Raw genomic sequence first — 9,472 nt, forward strand, 5'->3', positions numbered from 1 at the left:
ACATGAACATATTTTAAAAGGTAGACTAGTCTCCTAAAAAAAGAAGACTAGTATGAGTGTGTAAGAACAAAAATGAACCTCGGTGATTGGCTGCTCATCCCACCTGATGTGGAGGGAACTAGAGGGGAACTAAATGCGCAAACATTTGAAACAAATATGGTACCAGTTTTTTTAAAGGGATGAATACTTTTTATAAGTAGACTACATTTTTTTCAATGTATGAACACTTCTCAAAAAAATATTTTTTTAAATGCATGAATAAGTTTTAAATCTACCAAATATTTTATTAAATATGTTAACACTTTTAAATCATATGAGATTATTAAGAGCCCAAACATTTTTTAGTTACATGGTCATTTTTTGAATAATCCAAATTAAGTTTTTAATTAGATGTCAATTTTCGTGAAATATTCTTTTAAAACTGGAGTTTTATTAAATACTCCTCAGTATAGAAATATAAGAGCGTTTAGATCACTACTTTAGTGATCTAAACATTCTTATATTTCTTTACAGGGGTAGTACATTATATGAAATAGTGAGGAAAACGTTTTGGGATTTATACATAGGAAAATGAAAAGAAAACTTTGCTTGCTTAGTGGGCGGAATTAAGCCGACCCATGAGCAGGCAATGTAGGCGAGCCTCCCTTCATGCGCTTCTTAGAGACACATAGACATAGTAGCGTCCAAGTAGGAGAAAGTCGAGAGCAACTAAACGAAGGTTATTCCAAGGTTATGCGTGGGCCAGGCCAATCTAACGTGTGGTGGACCAAAAAGGCACCTCAAGCTGCAATGAGGGTTTGAAATGTGTTTTTTCTTCTGGTTTTTGCATGGTAGGCCCCGATTTTGGCCTTTTTTGTTTTTTATTTTCCTTTGTTTTTCACTTGTTTTTCTTTCTCCAGCTTTTATCAACTTGTGCTAGTTACAGTACACTTCATACTTGGAGTACATGTTCCAAGACATGCAAATGACATGTTGTACTAGCAATACAAGTTGCAACACATGAAGCATAGGTTGGAGCGGGCGAGAAGAACATGTTACACCAGGTGGTACATGTTGCCACACTGAAAGTACATATTGCACCCGGGATTTCAGGGTGCATTGTGTAGCAAGTACACGTTACACCATGTGAGAAGCACATGTTACACCAAGGACTATAAATTGCACTATGAGAGGGCTACACATTGCATTACACATGAGTTCACTACCCATGGGAAGTACAAGTATGTTGTCATTGGAAGTACAAGCTGCATTTGAAAATAAGTTCACTGAAATGTATTAACACAAGAACTACTTTTGAAGATATGGACACGACAAATGTTACGATGAAATCTGTTTGCAATTTGGACACTCAATTTAGATAACTTTGATTGAAATTTACACTGCACGAGAAAAATGCATCCTTCAGAAAAAACATACACATGAACTTCCTGGTGACGACAAGTGGTTTATATGCATTGTGTCACGTGTCACCACCCTCAAAGATGCACCACAAAACACATATTTTTTGCGGGGGACCACGAGAGAAGTTTGAGGCAACCTTTGCACCTGTACCCTAACTTGTGATTTTTGAGAAATTGTTATTTTTAAGTAAGAAGTTATTTTTTAGCAAGAAAGATTATTGTTTTTTAGAAATAACTATATTTTTTTTCATAGCAGCAAGATATTATTGTATAGATGCAATGCTTTTGGATCCAAGACCCAAAAACTACAAAGTAGCTCATACAACTAAGAATTACATGTGAAATATCTTGAAAATATCTTCTCCGTGGTATCAATCTTGTAAAATGAATTACTGCAAAGAGAGTGCAATTGGATAGGAACAGTGATACTTCCACTCATTTACCCACATGAACTTGTTTATCAAAAAGGTTTTTTTAGCAACATGAGTCGCCGGAAGGAAGCCATGAGAAAGAAACATAATTGGTGCCGGAATGATCCTCTAGGAGTGCATAGCGTTGAACCCACTTGCCAACTCTTCTTGACGCTTCAAGGTTGGGTGCATTGATTTGCTTTGTCCTGGTGGTGTGGCCGCGCGACAATGGTGTCGGCTTTGTTCGCGACGTGGCCTAGCTACTCTGGATCTCGCTTCCTTGCCTTCCATGACCGGAGTATATGCTTGGGCGAGTGTGTGATGTGTTGTATCCTATCCCTCTCCTCTTTGTTACTTTGTTCTCTCCTATCCCTTGATGAAAGATATGCAAACTTTGCGTATTCGAAAAATGTAAGATTTTTTTTAGGCTGTAAGATTTTTGCTTTTGTTTTTTAGAAGAGGTTGTAAGATTTTTTTTAGAAGAGGCTGTAAGATTTTTATTTTTTTAGAAGAGGCTGTAAGATTATTGCTTTTTTTTTAGTTTTTTTTGAGGGGTAAAAGCCTTTTATTACTCAAAATCCACAGAGAGTGGGATACAAGTTTGGTCATGTGGCTGGCCAAACCACACATGACGCCCTGGGAGTAAAGACAAAGCATATTTAGCTAACTTGTGGGCTTCAACATTCGCCGCACGCCCTTCAAAAATAAACTTGCTAGTAGATGGAACTCTATGTCTAATCTCTCTGATTACAGCACCATATGCTCCTTGGATTCCCTTGGCTAGATCGTTAACAACCTGTTTGCAATCGGATGCCACGATGTAGTTATGTAGGTTGAGGTCTTCTGCCAACGCCACGGCTTCGCGACATGCTATGGCTTCCAGCGTTGGTGCATCCCATACACCTGCAATGACGAGCGCTGAGCTGCCCAAGTAAAGACCCTGGCTATCTCTGCATATAGCAACTGCTGACCCTCCTCTCTCCGACCGGGTGCCCGCATCTACATGGATCTTTGCATAGTTTGCCGGGGGTGCCCTCGGTCTCACTGCCCTTGTGTTCCCAGTCGTAGTCCGACTATGTTTCTTGGGCTTTCTAAGCACATCAAGATCTTTGATGTACCTAGATACGAAGGCCGATATTGCATGTGGAGTCTGAAAAATTCCTTCATGTATGGCTTTACTCCTAGATGTCCAGACAACCCAAAGCGTCACTGCCACCAAGGTGAACTGCTCGTGCGAGAGGGACCCCAGCAGATTGAAGAGCCAGCTCTTGGCCCGGTTCTCACTTGTGGCAACAATGTCGCAGCCTAACTCCTCGTCCACAAGCGCCCAAGTACATCTCGAGACAGTACACTCGAGCAAAGAGTGTCGCCAGGAGTCCGGAGCGCCGCAAAATCCACATGTGCTCGTCGTCGACATATTCCGGTGTGCCCTCACATCTTCAGTTGGCAGTGATTGTTTCGCAAGTCGCCATAAAAACATTCGAACCTTCGAAGGCACCTCCGTCTTCCAGAGAGACTTCCAAGAGTTGGACTCCGCATGCGAAGATGAGGATCCCGATGCACCATATAACCAAGCTTCTCTTCGCTGCATCGTCGCCACGAGCATATTGTATGCTGACCGCACCGTAAACTGGCCCGAGCGCTCGTGAGCCCAGCCCCAGAAGTCGTGCATGGGTGTTGTGGGCAACGGTATACTAAGTATTAATTTAGCGTCAAAAGCAAGGAATGTAGAGTTGATCAATGTCTTGTTCCATGATGCATTTGTGTGATCTATCAGTTCCGAAACCGTGACTGGTGGTGCCACTGCTAGGGATCCATAAGGTCTCATCATCTCTAGACGTGGGAGCCAGTTTTCTGTCCAAATGTCCGTGCTCTCTCCATTGCCAATGCGCTTGATTAAGCCCAACTTTAAGATATCTCGCCCCTCCATCAGGGCTCTCCAGACCTGGCTCGGGTGACTCCCAAGTGAAGCTTCAAGGATGCTGGAATTTAGAAAATAAACACTCTTCAATATACGCGCACTGAGGGAATCGGGATCCTGTAACATACGCCAAACCTGACGAGCCAACATAGCAAGATTAAACAGCTCAAAATCCTTGAATCCAAGGCCTCCCATGCTTTTTGGTTGAGTCATAGCCTGCCAGGAGACCCAGTGTGGTTTGCGCTGGCCGTTCTTGCTTCCCCACCAAAATTTCCTGATCAATGTGTTGAGATGCTCGCATAAGCCCCTTGGCAATTTGAAACATGACATGGAGAAGACAGGTATTGCTTGAGCCACCGCTTTGACCAACACCTCCTTGCCCGCAGAGGACATCGTCCTCTCAACCCAGCCTTGAATCTTATTCCACAATCTGTCCTTTAAATATTTGAACGCGCCATTTTTTGAGGCTCCCACATCTGTGGGCATACCTAAGTATTTCTCATTCAAAGTTTTGTTAGGGACGTTCAAGATATTCTTAATGTCATTGCGAACCACCTCGGGGACACCTTTACTGAAGAAAATAGACGACTTGTCAAAATTTATCCGCTGACCGATGGCTGTGCAGTAAATATCCAGGACTTGGTTCACCTCGGTAGCCCCCACACCGTTAGCCTTGAAGAACAACAGGCTGTCATCAGCGAATAATAAGTGGTTAACTAGTGGCGCCGTAGATGCCACTCGGATCCCACTTAGGTTGGATGACTCTCTTTGTCATTTTAACAGGCACGAAAGGCCCTCTGCTGCTAACAAGAACAAGTATGGAGATATCGGGTCCCCTTGTCAAATACCACGTGACGGACTAAACTCCTCGAGCCTTTTACCATTGAACAAGACAGAAAATTTCACTGAAGATACCATGCTCATAACAATGTCCACCCACCTGGGAGTGAATCCCAGCTTCAACATTATTGCCTGGAGATAGGGCCATTCAACTCTGTCATAGGCCTTCATCATGTCTAACTTGAGGGCACAGGACTGGTGTTTTTTGGCTTTGTTCCTTTTCATAAAATGCAAGCACTCATAAGCTGTTATGATGTTATCTGTGATCAATCTGCCTGGAACAAAAGCTGACTGCTCTGGTGAGATAATATCAGGAAGTATTTGCTTGAGTCGGTTGGATATTACCTTGGACGCGATCTTGTAGAGGACATTGCATAGACTGATCGGTCTGAACTGTTTGAGGAGAGTAGGGTTTTTTACCTTGGGAATGAGGACCAAGATCGTGTTATTGATGCAAGCTACCGACTCATTTCCCTCTACTATTTTGAGGACCACCTTCGTGACCTCTTCTCCACATACTTCCCAGTGGCGCTGAAAGAAGTGAGCTGGGTATCCATCCGGGCCAGGGGCCTTAATTGGGAACATTTGAAACAAGGCGCACTTGACCTCCTCATTGGTATATGGAGCATTTAGGAGAGCATTCATATCAAGTGTTACCTTGGTTGGGACGTGTCGGAGAACTTCCTCCATATTGTGCACCCCTTCTGACGTGTACAAGTTTTTATAATACGCCGTTGTCATCTCCTCCAACCCGGTTGGGTCCTCAATCACTTGGCCCTGCTCATCATGCAATGATTTGATTTGATTTTTGCGTCGCCTTCTACTTGCGCGTAGGTGGAAAAAGTAGGTATTTTTGTCTCCATGGACTAGCCATTCCACACGCGCTCTCTGGCGCCAGAGGATTTCCTCGCGATGAAAGAGCTCCACCAGTCTGTCAACAATTTTAGTTTCTTCCCTGGTGGGACCGGATCTACCTGGGATAGCTCGCAGAAGTTGTAGCTGTACTTTAAGCTGTGATATTTGCTGTCGAACCGAGCCAAAACTCTGCCGATCCCAAGCCGAGAGGTCGCCTGCCAAGTCTCCCAACTTTTCATGCAAAGATTGCACGCTCCCTCCATCCTGCATGCTCCACCTGCCCGCTACAGTGGTAAAGAGAGATTCCTCTCGCTCCCACATGGTCTCATACTTAAATGATTTGGGACCCGCCCTGCATGCATACATGTTACGTAGTGTGAGGAGGATCGGAATGTGGTCGGAGCCGGCTGCCGTTTTATGATGCAAAGTAGAAGCTGGCAACGCCAACAGCCACTCCGGATTGGCTAGGCATCTATCCAGCCGAACACGAGTATATGTGCCTCTAGTAACCTTTTTTTCGAATGTCCAGGTTGTGCCTGTGTACCCTATGTCAGACAATCCACAAGTATCAACCGCCTCACGAAACCCGTCGATCTGGGCTTGGCTCCGGCTGCCAACGCCATCATGTTCGCTCAGGTTCAGAACCTCGTTGAAGTCATCAATAACCGCCCATGGCCTGTTTTGTGTCTCCGCTATGTTTTTCAGGGTGTTCCAAGTGTTTTGCCTGTTGGGTACCTGCGCATCACCATAGACAAAAGTGACTCGGACCTGCATGTCCACCAAGTTGTCAACTAGAGCATCAATATGGTACCTTGAGTAACCAATTATTTCCACTTTTATTTCATCATTCCAAAAAATACAAAGACCACCGCTTCGTCCAAAACTACTCACTGCAAAACTTTTATTAAATCCTAATCCTTCCGCTAACCGTTCAACCCTCGACCCTTCTAATTGTGTTTCAAGAATACAGAGGATTGAGGGGGCAAATTGCCTCGCAAGAGTGCGAAGCTCACGAACTGTCGCGGCTTTGCCAATTCCGCGGCAGTTCCAGCACAGGAGACTCATTGCGCCGGGCGAACCCCTCCTTGGGAGTTCGCCAAACGCGCATCAGGGGTCTTGCTAGTTGTTGCACTCTTCGCAATGTTTGTTTCAGCTGTGGAAGGACTTGGCTTGTTTCTCTTTGTCTCCTGCTTGGATGTGGGGCTAGGAGGGATTGCCGGAGGCGGCATTATTAAGTTTTTGTTAGCCTGGATAGGGTGCTGTGGCTGTACGATTTTTGGATCCATTAGAGCAGCCCTTTTCCTGTTTCTGTCCAGGTCTTCCATGGTGACATCGCTGCTTGACAGGTCGGGATCCACATACTGCTGGCTGCCAATTGCACCTCTAGCTGCAGCTCTGCCGCCACCTCGCCCAGTCCGACCGCGACCGCGGCCACCTCCAGGACTCTCCTCCCCTCCCGGGCCTCTGCCAGGGCCACGAAACCAACCTGCTTTGATGTCCTTGAAGACTAGTGCTTTTGGCGAGTGAACTCCGTCGCCGCACTCCTTATACAGGTGCCCCAGGTAACCACATACAGCGCACCAATCCGGCAGCCTCTCGTACTTAATTCTGAAGATGACACGTTCCATCCCGTCCTTCTTCTTGACAACCAATGAGACTGCGTTTTTAAGAGGCTTTGTCACATCTATCCTCACCCGAACCCTGGCAAAATTGCCCTCAAAGTCCTATGACCTTGGCTCGGCAAATATGAACTCCCCCACAGTGGACGACAGGGCCTTGATCTTGGAAAAATAACCATCAGGCAGATCATGAATTTGCAGCCAGATATCGATCTTTTTGAGTTCGATGGTTGATGGCTTGGTGAATCCGTCGTATGGCGCTAGGACCATCGCCTTACCCTTGAAGTTCCACGGTCCTTCCTCCATTACCCTCTCCCAGTCGGCAAGGCACGAGAATTGGAGTGTATAGAGGTTGTCTTCCAAAGGCCTGATCTACCAAGTTCGAATATGGCCCATGGACAAACCCAACAACTGCGGCCCCAAGGTCCTAAGCCCACGAACTTCGACCCACCATGCCGTGAGGCCTCTTCTCCCAGTTCAACCCTAGCCTCGTCTAAAAAAAAAGTTCAACCCTAGCCGCATCTCGTTAGGTATTCACAGCCGCCGCCCTCCCTGTCCTCCGCTCGTCTTCTTCCTAGTCGCAGCGCGCGACGGCAACTGCTGCCGCGTTCGACATGAGCTGCCCCCCGGCAACTCGCTGACGCGCGGCCCGTTCCCGCGACGCGCCCTGACGGCGTGGTGAAGGCAGGGGAGGACCGTCGACGGCTAGCAGCGGCAGCGCCGACAGCATCTTTGCTCCTCCGTTTTCCCCTCTTCCTCCTTCCCATCTCCCTCCCAGCGCCATTCCACACCACCGTCCCAGCTATCGACCCCAACTCGACCCCGACGGTCTTCCGATCCCCGGCCAGGGGACGCTGCCTCGACCCGCGCTCCCTGCAACTGCCTAGCCCACCAACGGAATGGCGCAGCTTCCTGCTGCCATTGTAGCGTCATCGGAGGGAAGTTCATATGTGATCAAGATAGACGGATACTCAAGACTCAAGGGGCAAATCGAGCATGGAAACTACGTGCAATCTACCCCTTTCACTGTTGGAGGTCACGATTGGGCCGTGGAGTATTACCCAAACGGTTGCTACGCCGAAAAGTATGAAGCCGGTTTCATATCTGTTTTTCTAGCTCTGTATTCTGATGTTTCTAACGATGTGAAAGCGAAAGTTGGATTTAGTCTGCTTGACAAAGATGGAGAACCTGTGGAATCAAAAAGCATGATCACCCATGAGCATATCTTCGATAGCAAAGGTTCAGACTGGGGTTTCTCTAATTTTATCAAGGTTGCTGATCTCGAGAGCTCAGTGCATCTAAGAGACGACAGTTTCAGCATCAGGTGTGATGTTACGGTTATGAAGCCTGTCCATAAAGTTAATCGGTTTATTGTGGTTCCTCCAAGTAACTTGCACCAGCATCTCGGTGACCTCCTCATCAGCTTGGATGGAGCGGATGTGACCTTTCAGGTTGGCGGGGAAAGCTTCTTGGCCCATAGGTCCGTGCTTGCTGCTCGGTCATTAGTATTCAGGGCGGAGCTCTTTGGCCCCATGAAGGAGAGTGGGAACAGTTTGATTGAAATTAGCGATATGGAAAGTGACGTGTTCAAGTCTTTGCTCCACTTCATTTACACTGACTCGCTGCCTGTTCCTGAGACAACTGATGAGGGTGAAACAGGAAGAGAGATGGTGATAGCTGGTCATCTACTTGTTGCGGCAGACAGGTACAACATTGAGAGGCTCAAGCTGATATGCGAAGAGAAGTTGTGCAACCTCATTGACTCTGACGTCGTGGCGACTAGTTTGGCTCTAGCTGAGCAGCACGGCTTGCATAGAATCAAGGAGGCCTGTTTTGAGTTCCTCGCTTTGCCTTCCAATTTGGAGGCGATGATGGCAAGTGATGGTTACGAGCATCTGAAGAATAGCTGCCCATCTGTTCTCAGGGAACTGGCTGCTAGCTTCCTGCCGGCCGAGCTGAAAGCGGTCAAAGATATTATCATGACAACTTAGTAGTGTAGCTAATGATCACTGCATCTTATCATATTTAGTATCTATGTTGTTACCTATTGTCGTGTGTATGGGTACATGTAGGTCTCAGTGGCTCGGGCTCAGGGCAAAACTATCTAGTATATCCATGCTGGAATCAGAATATGAACTAGTTGGGTGATTCCTATGTTATTGTATTTGCTGGGATGCAGGATTAATGTTGAACTGGATTTGTTGTCCTTACCGCATGCAGCTTTTTGTTACGGGCAACCCTAGGCATCAGACTACTGATAGATTGCATCTATTGCATCTATCAGACTAGTTGTAGGCCCCTAGATTGGAAGCATGATGTACGTCAGGCCCATGCGAGATTACCATAGCCCCTAATTGAGTGCTTCCCAACTGCTCCCGCTATCCACGACCCCATGCTCGGGTCATTCTCTTACTCTCTCTAGTTGTT

At 46.6% G+C, this 9,472-nt stretch overlaps 1 pseudogene; it reads left to right on the top strand.

The window, feature by feature from the left end:
- The first annotated feature begins 7,549 nt into the window (after positions 1–7,549).
- On the top strand, positions 7,550–9,341 carry LOC125555191 (BTB/POZ and MATH domain-containing protein 1 pseudogene; annotated as a pseudogene).
- The last annotated feature ends 131 nt before the right edge of the window (positions 9,342–9,472 follow it).

The sequence above is a fragment of the Triticum urartu genome, chromosome 1A, assembly GCF_056163025.1.
Source record: "Triticum urartu cultivar PI428250 chromosome 1A, HENAU_Tu73, whole genome shotgun sequence".
Lineage (NCBI taxonomy): Eukaryota > Viridiplantae > Streptophyta > Magnoliopsida > Poales > Poaceae > Triticum > Triticum urartu.